This window comes from Schistocerca nitens, chromosome 9 (assembly GCF_023898315.1).
Source record: "Schistocerca nitens isolate TAMUIC-IGC-003100 chromosome 9, iqSchNite1.1, whole genome shotgun sequence".
In the NCBI taxonomy this organism is placed as follows: Eukaryota; Metazoa; Arthropoda; class Insecta; order Orthoptera; family Acrididae; genus Schistocerca; species Schistocerca nitens.
The window spans coordinates 94,707,087-94,727,673 of NC_064622.1; the positions used below are offsets into that span (position 1 = coordinate 94,707,087).

At 43.3% G+C, this 20,587-nt stretch overlaps 1 protein-coding gene across 1 annotated transcript in view; it reads right to left on the reverse strand.

Moving 5' to 3' along the window:
• The window catches only part of LOC126203774 (uncharacterized), a 185,808-nt gene that overhangs the window by 129,104 nt on the left and 36,117 nt on the right, over positions 1–20,587 (reverse strand). The window contains exon 2 of the mRNA XM_049938142.1: positions 5,592–5,710. The gene's annotated coding sequence lies outside the window, so the exon portion shown is untranslated. The remainder of the gene's footprint in view (positions 1–5,591; positions 5,711–20,587) is intronic.

A 20,587-nucleotide genomic window follows, 5' to 3' on the forward strand; every position in this document is an offset into this window, starting at 1 on the left:
AAACATTTAAGAATTCTGGCCACGACACTCATCCACAAGCATGGCTTCATCAATTCTCTCATTGTTTTCCTCCCAACTGGTCATTAGAGCACAGATTAGAATTTGTGTGGCTATTTAGAGAATGAACCAGCTGTAAGAATGCGATCGGTCCATTCACGATTGTCACAGTGAAGGAGAATTTTATCACGTCTTCCTCTCAGCATATCGGTCTCAAGCTACTCAATATCGCGTAAAACATAGCATCATAATGATGAAAACACTATGAACAACCTGAATTTTCCAGTCTTGTGAAATATTTTGAAGACATGTTGCACAAGAATCAGTAGCTGTCAAACCCATACAGCCCCTCAGAACTCATCCGCATTTGCTTAATCAAATTTCCTGAACATTTACGACATGTAATCTTGGCAGGACGTTGCAAAGACGACATGAAGCTTTTCAGGGACTGTTACAAGAATTGGAAATTGACGCTAACAATCGCGGGACGCGGAAACAGGAACACAACAGTTACAGAGAGATGGCAGAATTTTGAGAGCGGACGATCCGGACGTGTGTCCATCAGAAAGAGTAAATTTGTAATACTGGATATCATGAACTAATATATATATATATAATATATATATATATATATATATATATATATATGATGACTTTTGAATATTATGAAGGTAAATACCTTCTTTGTTCTCTATCAAAACCTTTCATTTGCTAACTATGCCTATCAGTAGTTAGTGCCTTCAGTAGTTAGAATCTTTTATTTAGCTGGCAGTATTGGCGCTCGCTGTATTGCAGTAGTTCGAGTAGCGACGATTTTTGTGAGGTAAGTGATTCATGAAAGGTATAGGTTATTGTTAGTCGGGGCCATTCTTTTGTAGGGATTATTGAAAGTCAGATTGCGTTGCACTGAAAATATTGTGTGTCAGTTTAGTGACGATCAGAATAAGTAAAGAGAGAAATGTCTGAGTACGTTGAGTTTTGTTCAGCTGTTTGAAAATCAAATAACGTAAGGAGTTTACCAACACAGTAATTCATGAATTTTTCTAAGCGGACGTTTCACTTTCTCAGCAATTTCCTAATATGTTTGTTGAACCAAGGTGGGTCCTTTCCCTCCCTTATATTTTTTGCTAGGCAGATATTTCTCTAGCAACATGGTGGACAATACCTTTAAATTCCAACCAAAGATGCTCAGTATCTCTGTGTCCCGCGGTGAATGCCTGGAGTTGACTGTGAAGACATTCATTAATGACATTTTGATTTGCTTTGATTTGCTTCCTCAAACAAGAAAACTCTACGCAGTTTCTTTGGTTCTTTTGCAAACTTCCACTGACATACTGCAATAAGTGCCTTACGTAATTTTCTGCAGGAGACCAAGACTGAAATTATTATTATTCTCGAATCAGAAACATACAAATTTACAGTAGCCATACACTTCAATATATATATATATATATATATATATATATATATATATATATATATATATATATATATAAATTGTATTTATATTACATGTGCCCTGTACTTTGCAACCGACAAGGCGCTTGGAGTGGCTTGCAGGAGATCAATCTTCGTGCAGGATCTAGGGCACAAAAAGCACTGGATCATGTGGCTTGTGGTTTGTTCTTGTCCACAATCACAGGGCGTATCTTCAGGTTGTCTCTAGATCGTCCAACTCCTGATCCACACCAGACAGCTCTCGTTGTGCCCAGGTGGTAGTTCTTCAGCTTCTGACGTCTGCAGGTGAGGCGTCGACTTCTTCCATAACTCCAGCCTTGCCTTCTCTGGTGAAATGGTGAGCTTTCAGTCTCTCCTTGTTGGCAGCCACTGTTCTGCGTATCCATGGTGGCGTTATTCCAGCCAGGCAGTAGAGCTTATCAGTTGGGGTAGGTCTTAAGTAACCTGTGATCAACCTGCAGGTATTGTTGAGAGCAAATGTCTACTTGTCTGGCATGAGATGACCTGTACAAGACTGGAGAAGCATATTCAGCAGTAGAAAAGCAGAGTGCCATTGCAGAACAGCGAATAGTTTGTGGATGTGTTCCCCACTGTGTCCCCGCTAGTTTGCGAATTAGGTTGTTTCGAGCGGAGATTTTCATTTTGGTGTTCTTGCAGTGAGTTTTGATGTCTGAGTTCTATCGAGAGTGACTCCCAAGTATTTAGGTGCGTGATGATGCTGGAGTTGGATGACTGACCATGCAATATGTAGCTCACGATTATCTTCCCTGTTCCTTAAATGAAAGGCACACACTTGTGTCTTCGAAGGGTTTGGTCTGAGTTAGTTCCGATTGTACTAGCTTGACAGTGTTCTAAGTGATGTTGTCAGGTTTCTTTCCACTCTTTCAAAGCATGAGCTCTGCGTAGCAAGGGCTAGGTCATCTGCATATAAGAATCTCCTTGTGCCTGGGGTCAATGGCTGGTTGTTGGTATAGATGTTGAAGAGAAGTGGAGCCAAGACGCTTCCCTGAGGTAGACCATTTTTGTGCGCTATCCAGCGACATCATCTTGGTGCTTTTCAGGACCACAGTTGACCACCATATCGATGTATATAGAACACTGAAATGAACTTCTATGAAGCGTAAGTGGCTTATGCGCAGAGTACGGAGTGAAGGAAGGAGGACTGCATACGATAAGCACGTTATGGAATACTTTGGTACATACTGGTTGTGGTCACATTGGTAGTGTTAGCGGCATATGAGGTGATAAGCTTAGGGACTGGGGACAGTGAGAAGTGCAGGCGCACCCTTGAGAAAGGCAGAGGTACTCACTGGCGGTAACCACGGTGGAAGTGCTGGCTGCGGAGCAGGTTGGTACATACTGGTTGTGGTAACATTGGTAGTGTTAGCGGCATATGAGGTGATAAGCTTAGGGACTGGGGACGGTGAGAAGTGCAGGCGCACCCATGAGAAAGGCAGAGGTACTCACTGACGGTAACCACAGTGGAACTGCTGGCTGCGGAGCAGGTTGGTACATACTGGTTGTGGTCACATTGGTAGTGTTAGCGGCATATGAGGTGAGAAGCTTAGGGACTGGGGACAGTGAGAAGTGCAGGCGCACCCTTGAGAAAGGCAGAGGTACTCACTGACGGTAACCACAGTGGAAGTGCTGGCTGCGGAGCAGGTTGGTACATACTGGTTGTGGTCACATTGGTAGTGTTAGCGGCATATGAGGTGATAAGCTTAGGGACTGGGGACGGTGAGAAGTGCAGGCGCACCCTTGAGAAAGGCAGAGGTACTCACTGACGGTAACCACAGTGGAAGTGCTGGCTGCGGAGCAGGTTGGTACATACTGGTTGTGGTAACATTGGTAGTGTTAGCGGCATATGAGGTGATAAGCTTAGGGACTGGGGACGGTGAGAAGTGCAGGCGCACCCTTAAGAAAGGCAGAGGTACTCACTGACGGTAACCACAGTGGAAGTGCTGGCTGCGGAGCAGGTTGGTACATACTGGTTGTGGTCACATTGGTAGTGTTAGCGGCATATGAGGTGATAAGCTTAGGGACTGGGGACAGTGAGAAGTGCAGGCGCACCCTTGAGAAAGGCAGAGGTACTCACTGACGGTAACCACGGTGGAAGTGCTGGCTGCGGAGCAGGTTGGTACATACTGGTTGTGGTAACATTGGTAGTGTTAGCGGCATATGAGGTGATAAGCTTAGGGACTGGGGACGGTGAGAAGTGCAGGCGCACCCTTGAGAAAGGCAGAGGTACTCACTGACGGTAACCACGGTGGAAGTGCTGGCTGCGGAGCAGGTTGGTACATACTGGTTGTGGTCACATTGGTAGTGTTAGCGGCATATGAGGTGATAAGCTTAGGGACTGGGGACGGTGAGAAGTGCAGGCGCACCCTTGAGAAAGGCAGAGGTACTCACTGACGGTAACCACAGTGGAAGTGCTGGCTGCGGAGCAGGTTGGTACATACTGGTTGTGGTAACATTGGTAGTGTTAGCGGCATATGAGGTGATAAGCTTAGGGACTGGGGACGGTGAGAAGTGCAGGCGCACCCTTAAGAAAGGCAGAGGTACTCACTGACGGTAACCACAGTGGAAGTGCTGGCTGCGGAGCAGGTTGGTACATACTGGTTGTGGTCACATTGGTAGTGTTAGCGGCATATGAGGTGATAAGCTTAGGGACTGGGGACAGTGAGAAGTGCAGGCGCACCCTTGAGAAAGGCAGAGGTACTCACTGACGGTAACCACAGTGGAAGTGCTGGCTGCGGAGCAGGTTGGTACATACTGGTTGTGGTAACATTGGTAGTGTTAGCGGCATATGAGGTGATAAGCTTAGGGACTGGGGACGGTGAGAAGTGCAGGCGCACCCTTGAGAAAGGCAGCGGTACTCACTGACGGTAACCACAGTTGAAGTGCTGGCTGCGGAGCAGGTTGGTACATACTGGTTGTGGTCACATTGGTAGTGTTAGCGGCATATGAGGTGATAAGCTTAGGGACTGGGGATGGTGAGAAGTGCAGGCGCACCCTTAAGAAATGCAGAGGTACTCACTGACGGTAACCACAGTGGAAGTGCTGGCTGCGGAGCAGGTTGGTACATACTGGTTGTGGTAACATTGGTAGTGTTAGCGGCATATGAGGTGATAAGCTTAGGGACTGGGGACGGTGAGAAGTGCAGGCGCACCCTTGAGAAAGGCAGAGGTACTCACTGGCGGTAACCACGGTGGAAGTGCTGGCTGCGGAGCAGGTTGGTACATACTGGTTGTGGTCACATTGGTAGTGTTAGCGGCATATGAGGTGATAAGCTTAGGGACTGGGGACGGTGAGAAGTGCAGACGCACCCTTGAGAAAGGCAGCGGTACTCACTGACGGTAACCACGGTGGAAGTGCTGGCTGCGGAGCAGGTTGGTACATACTGGTTGTGGTCACATTGGTAGTGTTAGCGGCTTATGAGGTGACAAGCTTAGGGACTGGGGACGGTGAGAAGTGCAGGCGCACCCTTAAGAAAGGCAGAGGTACTCACTGACGGTAACCACGGTGGAAGTGCTGGCTGCGGAGCAGGTTGGTACATACTGGTTGTGGTCACATTGGTAGTGTTAGCGGCATATGAGGTGATAAGCTTAGGGACTGGGGACGGTGAGAAGTGCAGGCGCACCCTTGAGAAAGGCAGAGGTACTCACTGACGGTAACCACGGTGGAAGTGCTGGCTGCGGAGCAGGTTGGTACATACTGGTTGTGGTCACATTGGTAGTGTTAGCGGCATATGAGGTGATAAGCTTAGGGACTGGGGACGGTGAGAAGTGCAGGCGCACCCTTGAGAAAGGCAGAGGTACTCACTGACGGTAACCACGGTGGAAGTGCTGGCTGCGGAGCAGGTTGGTACATACTGGTTGTGGTCACATTGGTAGTGTTAGCGGCATATGAGGTGATAAGCTTAGGGACTGGGGACGGTGAGAAGTGCAGGCGCACCCTTAAGAAAGGCAGAGGTACTCACTGACGGTAACCACAGTGGAAGTGCTGGCCGCGGAGCAGGTTGGTACATACTGGTTGTGGTCACATTGGTAGTGTTAGCGGCATATGAGGTGATAAGCTTAGGGACTGGGGACGGTGAGAAGTGCAGACGCACCCTTGAGAAAGGCAGAGGTACTCACTGACGGTAACCACAGTGGAAGTGCTGGCCGCGGAGCAGGTGCCGGGCACAACCGCTCGGCACTCGTAGCGGCCCGCGTCCTGGAGCGTCACCTTGCTGATCAGCACCACCGACCTCCACCTGCAACACAAGCTCTCCCCGCTCACCACAACTTATCGTGTACACTAGCCGATCAAAAGTATCTGCACACCGCTATGTAATGCGGAATGAACCACTAGTTGTCACGAGGGGCGGACCCGCTTTGGCGGGGAGTGTTGTGTCGTCAGGAGAGAAGCTGTAACAGCAGAATGGGTCAGTTGAGAGAGCTGAATGACTGTCAACGTGGAGTAAAGTGCGCATAATTTACGACGGCGGCCGAGTTTAGGTTCGTTCTGCGCATCTGATGTCACAAAACGCAGTCAGCCAATGAACAGAGAACGACATTGCCAGAGCTCGACTGCAGTGCATAGCACGGACGAGTGTCTTCAGTTTTAGAAACGTTCAGTCATAAATAAAGTAACTGAACAAAAGCAATGTCTTGATAGCAGACTTTCTATAAAAGAAAGTCCTCCAAAAATTATATTGAATGATGATCTGGGTTAGAGTAGTGGTTAAGGTTTTTGACTGCTAAGCAAAAGGTTCTGAGTTCAAACCTTATTTGGTGCTTAATATTTTCTTTATTTAAAAACAATATCGAAGTGTCTTACTTCAAGAATTTTATTCGTTTTAATGTAATTTTTTGAAATTTCTAGTGGCAACTAAAATCGACCATACGGAAAGTACAGTACACGCTGTGGACTTTTACCTCTGCAAACTCTTCAAAATTTCGTGCAATGTTTCACTACATTTAATGCTGCACAATAACTGCGTTGAACATTGAAACAAAGTTAAGTCATTTATGGGGGGAAGGTATCAGTCAAGAAGATGTGTAAAAATCAAATTTTTGGGCCAAATAGCTTTTGTGAAATCGAATGATAAGTGTGTCAAAGCAGTCGGAACACCATGTGTCTGCACAGGCGAACAGTGCAGTGATGACAAAATCGCGCACAGCGCGGAATGAGGGGAGCACGTCCCTGTAGCAACGAAAGGGTTAATGCAGCCGTGGTTGCTTTACTTCGTAAACTGCGCGCTCCCCCCTAAACGTAAGTTTGCGAACTATACTATACTATACTATGGCGCTGCTTCTCTTGGCGCGTGCAACTGGCAACGCAGCAATCTCCCGCGTCTGGGCGGGCATGCGCGAGCGGCCAAGACAAAATAATTGAACTATAGTCACTATGTGTAACCTAAGTAACAAATACGCCTGGAACATTTCAGCCCTTTTAAAGCTGCTCAAATCGACTGCTAAAGTCTATTCACCCACAGCTGGGACGAAACATAAACAGTGTCCCGTGAGCGACTACGCTCGTTTCCAGAGATAGCATTCGGTGTTCACGTGATACGTAGGGGTGTGGAAAATCCTTGGCGCACGCTTTGCAGCTGGCGGCGTTCGGCTGGCTACCGAGCTGTCACAGCGGACCGTGAAAAACCTGGGCAACAGTGTACGAAATAAATTTAACAATTTGTTAAAATAATGTTAAACTGAGTTCATTCTGTCGAAGCAGATTTATTTTCATTCAGGTTGCTAACAAAACACTCCATTCAAACACAATTAATTGTTAATTTTAATAACAATACCAGTAATAATAATGATAAAGGACGAAACAATGTTCACTCTGCCGAACTTGAACTGTTTTCATTGAGGTTTATAACAAACCGCTCCTCTCTCTCCTCTACAATGCAGTCTGTTTTCCACATTTGACTTTCCACTTTTTCTACGACATGGGTACGCACTTGTTCCAATCCTCTGCAGTCACTGTTCTTACTGCTTCTTCTAGCAGTACTTTAACTTTCGGCATTTTGTATGTTTTGTTTTTCGCTGCAACATAGCCTTTGATTCTGGCCCACACTAACTCGATGGCGTTTAATTCACAGTGGTACGGAGGAATTCTGAGAACAGCTTTCCCCGCATTCTTCGCCATTTCATTTATTGCATATTCGTTGTGCGCTATTCTGTGATTTTTAACTATATCTAAACGTTTTTTCTTCAACATACTGTCTTCGAAATCGATGTTTTTAGATTTTAGCCACTCTGATATTTCGTGCTTATTGGAATTCGCATTGGGAACTTTTTCTTTTCTCCGAGAATGGTACGGCGCGCTATCAAGAACAATAACTGCATTTTCCTGAAGCCGAGGAAAAACATCTTGAAACGACTTCTCGAAGGTTTCGGCGCACATCTCCTCACCATAATCTTCACTTTTCTTGGATTCGAAAGTCCACAAACATCCTTCAACGAACCCTGCTTTGCAGCCAATGTGTGCGATAATCAGACGTTTCCCTTTAACTGATGGGCCCTTGCTTCCGGTGGATAATCCGGACAGAAACGCTTGTTTTGAGGAATTTATAGTGTCATCTACCCAGACGTAACTTCGGGTATGTCCTGCGTTCACCCACTTCTCGTCCAAATAGTAAATGGGTCTGCCTTCATCTCTCAACCGTTTAATGATTCGAAGATAACGCCGCCTCCATAAAATGACGTCATCCCTGTCTATTAGCATGCTATCGCGCCCACGCCGGAAATATTTGAAATTCATTTCCCTCAATAACTTATAAAATGTAGTTCTCCGAAAATTGCCCAGATCTGCATCTTCGTTCACGACTGTAAGCACTTTGTCAATTGTTGGCAATTCGTTACGAAAAAAAAAGAAAAAATCGTGTGCTTTTCTTCGTATCACATTCCTATCGAAGTCATCAACACTTTCAGAAAGTTTCTGTCGTAATTTTCCTTTCTTGGGAGACTTCAAAGAGTGTGTGGCCTTGTACTCATCACACGATACACTGAAGAACGTCCAACACCTGTAGCTGCAGCTGTTTTCGAAACATGGGATGCTATTGAATGCGCACATAAACAGTGAATGCTCAGCGTGACTACAAACACATATACTTACTCTAATAATCAACAACTAGTCTTTCAAGCGTCTTTACAGATGAACTTAAGGTATCCTGAAATCGCCGCTGTACAACAGCCACTAACGAGCTCACACCTGCAACTGAGACGGCCACACTGACTGAGCGCCGCGCCTGCGAACCGCACAACGTATCGCTCATAAAGGACAAACGGTTGCACCCATCGCATTCGAACAAACTACAAAATTAAATTCAAACCTTTCTGAAACTTTTCTCGCTTACACCCCCACAAAAAAATTTAAAGGGGAAAAGTTTGTCGCTTACTATATTTCGGATGATGATTTGGTAAAAGTTCTGCATCAGACGCGAGATTTTAATTTATTACTTCACTATTTCTGACTCTATTGGGCACAAAATTTGCAGACGTCATCAACATATAGTACTGAAGGCAATTATAAAATTATTTTGCTGTGCGACACACAGTTTAGGAGATATGGCGTGATAAATATAGAGTAACGCGAAAAAACAACTATTCCCGAAAGCTTAAATATTTCTTTTTTCAGTGACAATAAATTTTAATGTAATGTAGAAAAAAAGTGTCACTTTATCATGTTCAGGTGCCAAATTATGAAAAACACGACCTTCATTTTTTAATTTCTGACGCCCCTGCCTTGTACACTCCTCGACGGCAGTGCTGTGGTCACGCGCCTTGCCGTGTTTACAGTAGGTCTCTTGTTTCGGTGAATGGAGTAGAGTAAAGTGACTGTGAAGCGAAAACGCGTAGGAACAACCACTAATAAACCGATACAACGCGAGCCCCACATACTGACGGACAGGGACCGCCGAAAATTGTGAAGGGTGGTTGTAAAACATAGCATGAAATCAGCTAAAAGAATCACTCGTGAGTTCGAAAGTGCTGCCAGCAGTCGAGTTAGCACAATGACTGTGCGTAGCGAGTTAAAAAGAGGGAGGTACAAGGGTCGAGCAGCTGCTTATGAGCCGAACATTTCTGTAATTAATGCTAAGCGGTGCTTGAGGGGGTGTAGGGAACGACACCACTGGGATGGGATGCAAGAGTCTGGGTGTGACAGATGTTTGGACAACATCACCTTCCATCACTTATAGTGCAAACAGGGGAGTATGGAGGATGTGGTGTTGCGTTTTGGAGGTATTGTAGGATACAATGGCGACTGCAGACCGCACGTCAGCCCTGAGTTCGATCAAGAGGTCCTAGCTTCGGGCCGCGGTAAGGACATTTTTGCTTTGACGTCAGTAACCTTGAACGCATTAAGTCAGTGACCTTGAATGTATGACGTCATCAGAAGGCCGGGAAATTTAAAAACTGAAGATGGCGGATGGCAGCAGATGTAAAATTAAAGATGGATAAAAAACAAACAAATAGGAGAATATCAGGGTGGTTTTCGAAAGGGAAGATCCTGTGCAGAACAAATTTTTAACTTAAAGTCAATAATTCGCCAAAGAATGTTAACCAGCAAACCAATACTAGTGTCATTTATAGATTTCAACAAAGCATTTGACTGTATAGACAGAGAAACGATAGATAAAGTCATTAGAGAATTTGGTGTTAAATCAAAACTAGCAAACATAATTCGTGAAACACTAACAAGTACAGTATCTAAAGTCAAATTTATCGGAGAAGTATCTCAGCTTTTTGAAATAAAAACTGGTGTTAGACAAGGTGACGGTTTATCACCTTTACTGTTTAACTGTGTTCTAGAAAAAATTGTAAGAATCTGGAATTCGGAGCTAAAAAATCACAAAATTGAACCAATAACTCTGGGAAGGAAAACAAATGGAATTAAGGTAAACTGTTTGGCTTTTGCGGATGATTTCGCAATACTTTCAGAAAACCGGACAGAAAAAGTTACTCAAATAAACATTCTGGAAAAATTAGCAAACAGAACTGGTCTCAAAATTTCAGCTGAAGAAACAAAATACATGACAAATATAAAAAATGCACCAAAATACACAGAAAAGCAAATAGGTTAAATAGAGCGAGTAAAGAAATTTAAATATCTTGGAGAAAATATACAACAGAATGGACTAGAAAAATCTGCAATAGATGTAAGAATTAACAAAATGAAAAGAGCATATGGTTTGACCAAAAATATTTACAACAAGAAATGTATATCTAGAAAAACAAAACTGAAACACTACACCACAGTGGTACGACCAGAATGTTTATATGGATCTGAATGCCTAACGATGAACTATAAGATGGACAAACTAGAGGTACTAGAAAGAAGGATTATTAGAAAAATAATGGGTGCAATCAAAACTGCAGATGGTTGGAAAATAAGAAGTAATGAGGAGATCTACAAAAAATATAGAGAAAATTTCTGAAGTAATAGCCAAACGAAGATTAACCTTTTTTGGACATCTCTACCGAATGTATGGATATAGACTAACAAAACAAATACTCCTATATCTCTGGAAGAAGAAATCGACAGTAGCATGGATTACAGAAGTAAGAAAAGATCTTGAAAGAAACAACATCAAAGAATCAGAAATAGCAGAAAGAAACCGTTTTAAAAACAATATACTAAATTTGGAAGGCTTTCAAAGCAGAAGAAATAAAAAATCGGGAACAACATGCACAGAAGAAAGGAAGAGACTTCATGGGGAGAAAATGAGGGAATACTGGAAAAATAGGAAACAACAACAAAGGAGGAAGAGGAACTGAAGTTGTTAACGTGATCCTAGTTGGTCAATACGACTGTAAAAAGAAAAAAAAAAAATCAGAGATGTTGGAACTAATTTACTTGTACTTTGTAACACTTCCACCTTGCCTTCTCTCTACCCCTTTCCTCCAATCAGAGTGTAATACTTTACAGACCATTCAAATCAGACAGCCAATCACAATGCAGCCGTCTTTGTTGCCCAAAAAGCATCCGAAAACTTTAAACTTCTATTTGCTCCATGTTCAGAAGTATTTGCGCAAAGATTACATAAATCAGCACTTACATCGGTGCAAACTTCGATTTCTGTAATATAGGTGGTGTAAGGCACAACGGAGCCTCAGATTAATTATTTTACACACATAAATTGTTATATGATTCTTGTCAAGTGTACCAAGGTAGGCAGACAGGACGTCATCAAAACTGAACTCGCTGACTGAGCTTATTACTTGTTCTGACTAGCCTTGTCTTGCTGACATTCAATGCATCGACTCTCGGCTCAGCGTAGTATGAAACGCATGCCGCACAAAACACACATGGCCCATGCAGCTGATCTAACTTACCGGTCTAGGGCGCTGCAGTCATGGACGGTGCGGCTGGTCCCGGCGGAGGTTCGAGTCCTCCCTCGGGCATGGATGTGTGTGTTTGTCCTTAGGATAATTTAGGTTAAGTAGTGTGTAAGATTAGAGACTGATGACCTTAGCAGTTAAGTCCCATAAGATTTCACACCCATTTGAACATTTTTTTGCACTTGTTGACCAGAATCACCAAAGTAAACATAGTTATTCCCATATCTAAATTTGTCTCTAAGCCGATATCAAAGTCGGCCAAACATTATAGTGACTCCATGCTAGGGTATTAGTTTTATCTTGTAGCACAGAAAGTTTGTCACCCCCCTTCCCAGACACACACACACACACACACACACACACACACACACACACACACACACACACCTCTGTCAAACTGGTGCCTAAGGATGACTGTGAACTCTAAAGTAAGTGCCCTAGGTGGACGGAATGACAGTATCTGGTGAAGCTTTGCCAATACCCGTTTGTTATGCAAGTGCTTTTAGGTTCTTATAGTGTATTACCACTGGAGTCTTGATTTTTCTATCCTGTCCTATACTGGTTTCTCCTTTAGTCTTTCCCTCACATACACATTTCGCAATCTGTCTCGTCTTGTTACACTCAACCTGCTCCTCTGGAACTTCATTTCACTAGCCTGTATTCTACTTTTGTCGCTTTTGTGCATTACCCATGTCTCACTTCCGTATGTCAATATGGGGACAAAGTAGGTTCGGTATATAATTCCCTTGGATTTCTGTGGCACCTCCTTGCTCCAAATAAGCCCCCTAATGCATTTGTGGAACTGCCCTGCTTTTCTGCACCTTTCATTTATTTCCATTGCGTTTCCCCCCTTACTTTCAATCATGCTTCCCAGGTACTTGAAGTTCTCTACCACTTGTAGTTTTTCCCCTCCACAAGTTATATCCACATTTGGCCTATTCTTCTTCCTTGTTGTGACAATTATTTCACTTTTCTTTGCAGAGAAATGCATTCCATATTGTGCTGCCGTTGCCTCCCACACATCTAACTGCTCTTGCACCTCCTTCTCGCAATTTCCCTATAACATCAGGTCATCGGCAAAAAGCACTGCTTTCATTTTATGATCTCCAATTGCATCTGATACTTGCTGTATTTGATCTGCAACTGGAGGGGAAGAGGCCCAGAGGAAGACCAAGAGATAGATGGGTGAAGGGAGTGAAGGAATGTGTGACGAGAAGAGGAGAGAACTGGACGAAGGTGGAAGAGGGGGAATGGTGGAAAGACAGAACATGATGGAGAGGCTTGTGTTCCCGACAGACCCAGCCAGTGGCTGGAAACTGTCCAAGATGATGATGATGATAGTGTATTACGTTTTCTTGTCATGCAAAGTAGATATTAACTTTTTTTTTAATTGAGATGTTTGCTTGTAATCAGTTCATATGTTGATTGATCATTGCGATTGCCAATATGCCTCTCAATTCCGTTGCACGAAAGATTAGTGTTTAGAAGTTGGATTTTGAACTCTCGGCGAAATATTTTCAGCAAACGCGTTGCTACAGAATAGGCAAGTAGAAGCCGACTCTGTACTGGTAAATGTATTTCTCAACCATACAGAGATTGGAGCAGATATTTCGAAAGGAGACGACAGACCAAAACGTATTTATGAAAGCAGAAGGAAGAGATATTGGAGGATGAATATGACGAGGAAGAGGAGAAGAAGAAGAAGAAGATTATGGTGTGGAAGATAGCGATCATGATAATACGATGATTGTGATGATGATAAAAATGAAGATGACGAGTCACAAAATAAAAGTATAGCAGAGATAGGGGCTAAACTGGCAGCATCGTTTTTTGTTGAACCACTAACGGAACATGTGATACTATACATATGGCATAAAATCTGAAGTAAAACCATAAATATGGCTGACTGGGTATTCGCCAGCAGATGTCGATGGAGACGAGTTAATAATTTACATTGTGAGGTAGAATTATCTGTTGTTACACAACACAAGAGCTTCAAAATATGCTAAAATACGCAAGGTTGCCAATGCTCATAAGCAATTATATCTCTCCCACAGACGATGAATTCCAATAGAGGCTATAAATACGTGCATATCTTTGGCTCTGAGCACTATGTGAGTTAATGTCTGAGGTCGTGAGTCTCCTAGAACTTAGAACTACTTAAACCTAACTAACCTAAGGACATCACACACAACCATGCCCGAGGCAGGATTCGAACCTGCTACTGTAGCGGTAGCGCGGTTCCAGACTGTAGCGCCTAGAACCGCTCGGCCACTCCGGCCGGCGTGCATATCCCTAAGCCTCCGTTAGATAATATGGGTGGATCGTTATTGAGAGATGATGACATGGGAGAGAATGCAATTTCAGGCCCTAATACAGCTGTGCCAATTGTTGGGCGCAAAAAATTTCGTCAGGTTTTGTCAGAAGAGAAGATGCGATTCAAGAAGCAAGCACTTCAACTTCACATCAGACTCAATTCTCAGAGACTGATTCAAGACAGACAGTTATTCTGAAAGAAGAAGGTGAAGCTGTTAATGTCAAAGAAAACTATTTATTAAAGCCGAAGGTGGATAAATAGAAGTAAAATAAGAAGAGGATTACAATGCAAATGAAGAGGATGGTTACGGTGAAGATGAAGATACAGATGAAGAGGATGATTATGATCTGGACGATGTCATTCACGAATGGGAGACACTATCTAACAAATCGCCAGAAGGTATCGACTAAACCAACTGGAATGACCTGAATGAATTGGTAGAATCATTAGTTTTCTTGCTACCTTTGATGTTGTTGTTGTTGTTGTTGTTGTTGTGGTCTTCAGTCCTGAGACCGATTTGATGCAGCTCCATGCTACTCTATTCTGTGCAAGCTTCTACATCTCCCAGTACTTACTGCAACCTACATCCTTTTGAATCTGCTTAGTGTATTCATCTCTTGGTCTCCCTATACGATTTTTACCCTCAACGCTGCCCTCCAATGCTAAATTTGTGATCCCTTCATGCCTCAGAACATGTCCTACCAAGCGGTCCCTTCATCTTGTCAAGTTGTGCCACAAACTCCTCTTCTCCCCAATTCTATTCAATACCTCCTCCCATCTAATCTTCAGCATTCTTCTGTAGCACCACATTTCGCAAGCTTCTATTCTCTTCTAGTCCAAACTATTTATCGTCCATGTTTCACTTCCATACATGGCTACAGAAACGACTTCCTGGCACTTAAATCTATACTCGATGTTAACAAATTTCTCTTCTTCAGAAACGCTTTCCTTGCCATTGCTAGTCTACATTTTATATCCTCTCTACTTCGGCCATCATCAGTTATTTTGCTCCCCAAATAGCAAAACTCCTTTACTACTTTAAGTGTCTCATTTCCTAACCTAATTCCCTCAGCATCACCCCACTTAATTCGACTACATTCCATTATCCTCGTTTTGTTTTTGTTGATGTTCATCTTATATCCTCCTTTCAAGACACTGTCCATTCCGTTCAACTGCTCTTCCCAGTCCTTTGCTGTCTGTGAAAGAATTACAATGTCATCGGCGAACCTTAAAGTTTTTGTTTCTTCTCCATGGGTTTTAATACCAACTCCTTATTTTTCTTTTGTTCCCTTTACTGCTTGCTCAATATACAGATTGAATAACATCGGGGAGAGGCTACAACCCTGTCTCACTCCCTTCCAAATCGCTGCTTCCCTTTCATGCCCCTCGACTCTTATAACTGCCATCTGGTTTCTGTACAAATTGTAAATAGTCTTTCGCTCCTTGTATTTTACCCCTGCCCTCCTTAGAATTTGAAAGAGTATTCCAGTCAACATTGTCAAATGCTTTCTCTAAGTCTACCAATGCTAGAAACGTAGGTTTGCCTTTCCTTAATCTATTTTCTTGATAGTGGTAGGCAATAATTCACATGATAATGAAATACTACCTGCTGTTGTATTTCGCATTGTATCTTGGGAGCAGATGGCGGTGCATTATATTCGATTGCAGTGAAGAATTGAAAATATAGACCAAATTATAGTGACAATAACAGAAGCTGGTCTTCACAGAAGGTGAGAGTTTAGAAGATGCCTATTTCCTCGTGTAACAACCTACTATTTGCAGTACATGATATTCTAAAAGGTGTTGAAGATTAGTAACAATGTGAGAACACAAGATGTCAAACTATTTATGCTGCAAGGCAATGTTAATGTGATGATAGTGTGAAAGTGAAAATTTAGTCAACATTTAATTTGATTTAGGGAGTGAAATTAAAGAAATGTATAATATTTATATCGCGAGTATCTTTGTTCAGTTTTTCCATTCCGTCTTTAGTTTGATATTGGTGCTTCATTCAAGTAACCATTACAGAGAGAGAAAGAGAGGGCTAGAGAGAGAGAGAGGGAGAGAGAAACGTTTTGTACTGTAGGATAAAGTTAATAACGTATCACCAGGTCTCTATAAAGATTGACTGACTTTGAAAGGGGGTAGTTGAAAGTCTGTATTACTTTTGTTCAGGATGTTACTTTATCGAAGTGTCTTGTAGCTTTCACTGTGCGACAAGATGACAAACTTTTTGAACTGCAAGATGAAACTTATATTCTAGCAAGGGTTCAATATAATGTTTCGTCTGTATTTGATATCGATTTTTGAGACGAATTTAGACACGTGAATAACATTGTTTACTTTGGTAATTCTTGTCAGCAAGTACACTTTAAGCTGTAAGTTAGATCTGCAGTAGTACCGATGTGTGTTTTGCAATGCAGTATGAGTGTCAAATTATGCCGAGAGTCAGGATCAGCATGACAACATTGGGTGCAACAAGCATATGCTCATTCAGCGAGTTCAGTATCACTAATTCCTTCCTGCTTGACTATCCTGTGACACTTGACAAACATCACAGAACAATATAGAAATGGAAAATAAATAATATGAGGCTCTGTTATGCCTTACATCATCTGTAGTACAGAAATCAAACCTTGCTCACGCGTGAGTGCTGCTTTACGCAATTTTTTGGATAAATACTTTTGAACATTGCGCAAAAAATTGAGAGTATTCGGATATACTCTACTTTTCAACATGCTGCAAAGAAAAATTCAGGGAGTTGGGATATTTTGAGCAGTATCAAAAATAATTCAAGTACCACACTTGACGCAAATTTTTGGATAAATGCTTTTGAACATGGTGCAAAAACAATTCAGTGCGTTCAGATACTTTTGAGCAACAAGGTACCGGCAGTGTTATTAGCTGTTTCATTTTAAAGATCTGTAAAGAACTAGGTTCTGATTTTCGAAGAGAGCAGGGGAAGAGAGAGGAGTTAAAAAGAGAACTGGGCTAGTTCCACCATCCTGGATTTTTTCATGTTCCTGCCTGCTATCCACCATCTTAAATTTTTAAATGTCTCATCATCTCCCATCTTGATGACATCACACATTCAAAATTGTTGATGATATCATGTACTCAAAGTTACTGATGATGTAACAGAAAGAACTCCCTCATCGGGTCTTGGAGTTAGGACCGCTAGATAACTGTGGAAGGATATAAACAAATTTTACAGCATGGTAATGCATCCTGTCTTAAAGCAGAAACTGTGAGGCTACGATTTGTGGACGTGGACGATAACATTCCTGAAATGGTCTGACCTGTCCAGAGTTCCTGCCTGAACCAAATGGAACACCTATAAGATGAGGTATAAAGTGGACATCGGTCCATACGTCAGCGTCCTATATCACTACAACCTCTGGTTTTGGCTCTAGAGGAAAAATGGGCTGCCGTTCTTCCACAGACATTGGGACACATCATTGAGTGTACCAGCAGAGTTCAAGAGTCAAAAAGGCGAAGGATCTGTCATCAGATAGTGTACACGTACTCTCTGTGAGCACGTAAGTTACTCGACTACCGCACAATGTGTGCACGTAGATTATCCTTTCGGGTGACCGAGTGCTGTGCTGGGGCACATCGTCTGGGCAAAGTGCTTCAAAACTTACTACTGTTACTAAGTCTTATATATTATTTGTGGATATTGCATGCTTAATAATTTCACTTATATAGAGAAAATGTATAACTTCGAATGGGACAGCATGTTTCCCATTCTTAGGCAGTGTATTATCAACTAAAGGGGTAGAAACTTATCCCAGTCTCTGTGTGCAACGCAGATTACAGTTGTCGGCACCTACATTTAGATACATACTCTGCAAACCACTGTGAGACGTGGGGCAGAAGGTAGTTATCATGGTACCACATGTTAGTATTTCTTCCCGTTCCAGTCGCGTATGGAGCGCTGGCAGAATGCATCTTTGCGATCCTTATGGTTCTGCTACGCATGGGACGGATTCTTCACTTAAAGCTGTTTCTTCAAAGTTGCGGTGTAGTTGAACAATATCTTCAAGCGTTGTCAGTGCAGGTTTCTCAGCATTTCGGTGACGCTTTCCCTTGCAACAAATAAAATTGTGACTGATATGCCGCCTTTGCATCTCCAATATCTCTTGCAAGTCCGATTTGACCCCTTCTCGGATAGCCGAGTTCGTTAAAACGCCCATTTCCAGGACATGATGAGGCGCGTCGATTCAGATCAAAACCGCCTTGCGTATTAACGGCGGGTTGTGGTGTGCCACCCAGCCTGAATGTGGTTTTTAGCCGGTTTTCCACATCCACCTTGGTTACTAGAACACTAGATGAAGAAGGATGGGGAGGGGAAGGAGAGGGTAGGCGGGGTTGGGGGTGGGTGGTGAGGAGGACGGCAGCATGGAAGTCGGGTTAAATTGCCGTTGGGAGTGACGACCCCATCGTAATCGTAGCCTGTATACAGGTATGGCTGGATCTGCGTGAACATTAAAGGTGTGCCATACCAATGCCGACACGGCGTCCGTTGGAAACAGGGCACCGAAAAGGAGGAGAAGGAGTCCTATTTGGTATAGGTGCCACACACTTGTCGCACGATAGTTATTTTAAGTAGTCTCGCTTGTAGACTGCGCTGAGTTTTCCCCCTGTGGTCCCAGTAAACCATAGGCTACCACTTGCCGTATCCATGACTGGTGATTCTATTACATATACCTGCAAACTATAATCACCGAGATACTTCTCTCAAATGGAAAATTCCAATTGTGACCCATTGATTTTGGGGATAAATGACGCTTTTCTTCGTTTCGTGAAGTGCACAGTTGTTCATTTCTGTACATTTAAAGCAAGATAATAATCTTTTCACCACTTTAAAATCTTGTCATGTTCTTACTGAATATTTGTGCAACTTTTTTCGGACAACAGTACTTCATTACTTATAACTGCACCACCTATGAAAAATCTGAGGTTACTATTAATACTTTCTAATCAGGTCATAAAATGCTACACGAACAGCAATGGTTCCATCTCATTTCCATGGGGCACGCCTGAAGTTAGTTATACTTCTGTCGATGACTCTTCATCAGAGACAAAATACTGCGTCCTCAGCAGGAAATCGTCAGTGGGGTGACAGATTTTGTTTGATGCCCCGTATTATCTTACTTTTGATAATAAATACTGGTATAATACCGAATAAAATGCTTTTTGGAAGCCAAGAACTACTGCATCCATATGATTACTTTGATCTACGGCTTACGGAATGTCATGTGAGAAAAGTGCGAGTTGGTGTACTACACGTGACTGATGTTTTCAGAATCCATGCTGGTTGGCTTGGAGGAGATCATTTTGTTGGGGGTACACTATGTGATCAAAAGTATCCGAACACCTGGCTGAAAATGACTTAGAAGTTCGCTGCGCCCTCCATCGGTAACGCTGGAATTTAATATGGTGTTGACCCACCCTTAGCCTTGATGACAGGTTCCACTCTCGCAGGCATACGTTCAATCAGGTGCTGGAAGGTTTCTTCGGGAATGGCAGCCCATTCTTCACGGAGTGCTGCCCTGAGGAGAGGTATCGATATAGGTCGGTGTGGCCTGGAGCGAAGTCGGCGCTCCAAAACATCCCAAAAGTGTTCCGCAGGATTCAGGTCAGGACTCTGTGTAGGCCAGTCCGCCACAAGCCGTGCATTATGAACAGGTGGTCGATCGTGTTGAAAGATGCAATCGCCATCCCCGAACTGCCCTTCAACAGTGGGAAGCAATAATGTGCTTAAAACACCAACGTAGGCATCGGCTGTGATAGTGCCACGCAAAACAACAAGGAGTGCAAGCCCCTTCCATGAAAAACACGACCACACCATAACACCACTCCAAATTTTACTGTTGGCACTACACACGCTGGCAGATGACGTTCACCGGTCATTGGCCATAGCCACACCCTGCCATCGGATCGCCACATTGTGCACCGTGATTCGTCACTCCACACAACATTTTTCCACTGTTCAATCGCCCAATGTTTATGCTTCTTACACTAAGCGAGGCGCCGTTTGGCATTTAGCGGCGCGACTTGTGGCTTATGAGTAGCAGCTCGACCATGAAATCCAAGTTTTCTCACCTCCCGCCTAACTGTCATAGTACTAGCAGTGGATCCTGATGCAGTTTGGAATTCCTGTGTGACGGTATGGATCGATATCTACCTATTACACATTACGACCCTCTTCAACTGTCGGCAGGCTCTGTCAGTCAACATACGAGGTCGACCTGTACGCTTCTGTGCTGTTTCCACTTCACTATCACATCGGAAACAGTGGACCTAGGGATGTTTAGGAGTGTGGAAATCTCGCATACAGACGTATGACACAATGACACCCACTCCCCTGACCACGTTCGAAGTCCGTGAGTTCCGCGGAGCGCCCCATTCTGCTCTCTCACGATGTCTAATGACTACTGAGGTCGCTGATATGGAGTACCTGGCAGTAGGTGGCATCACA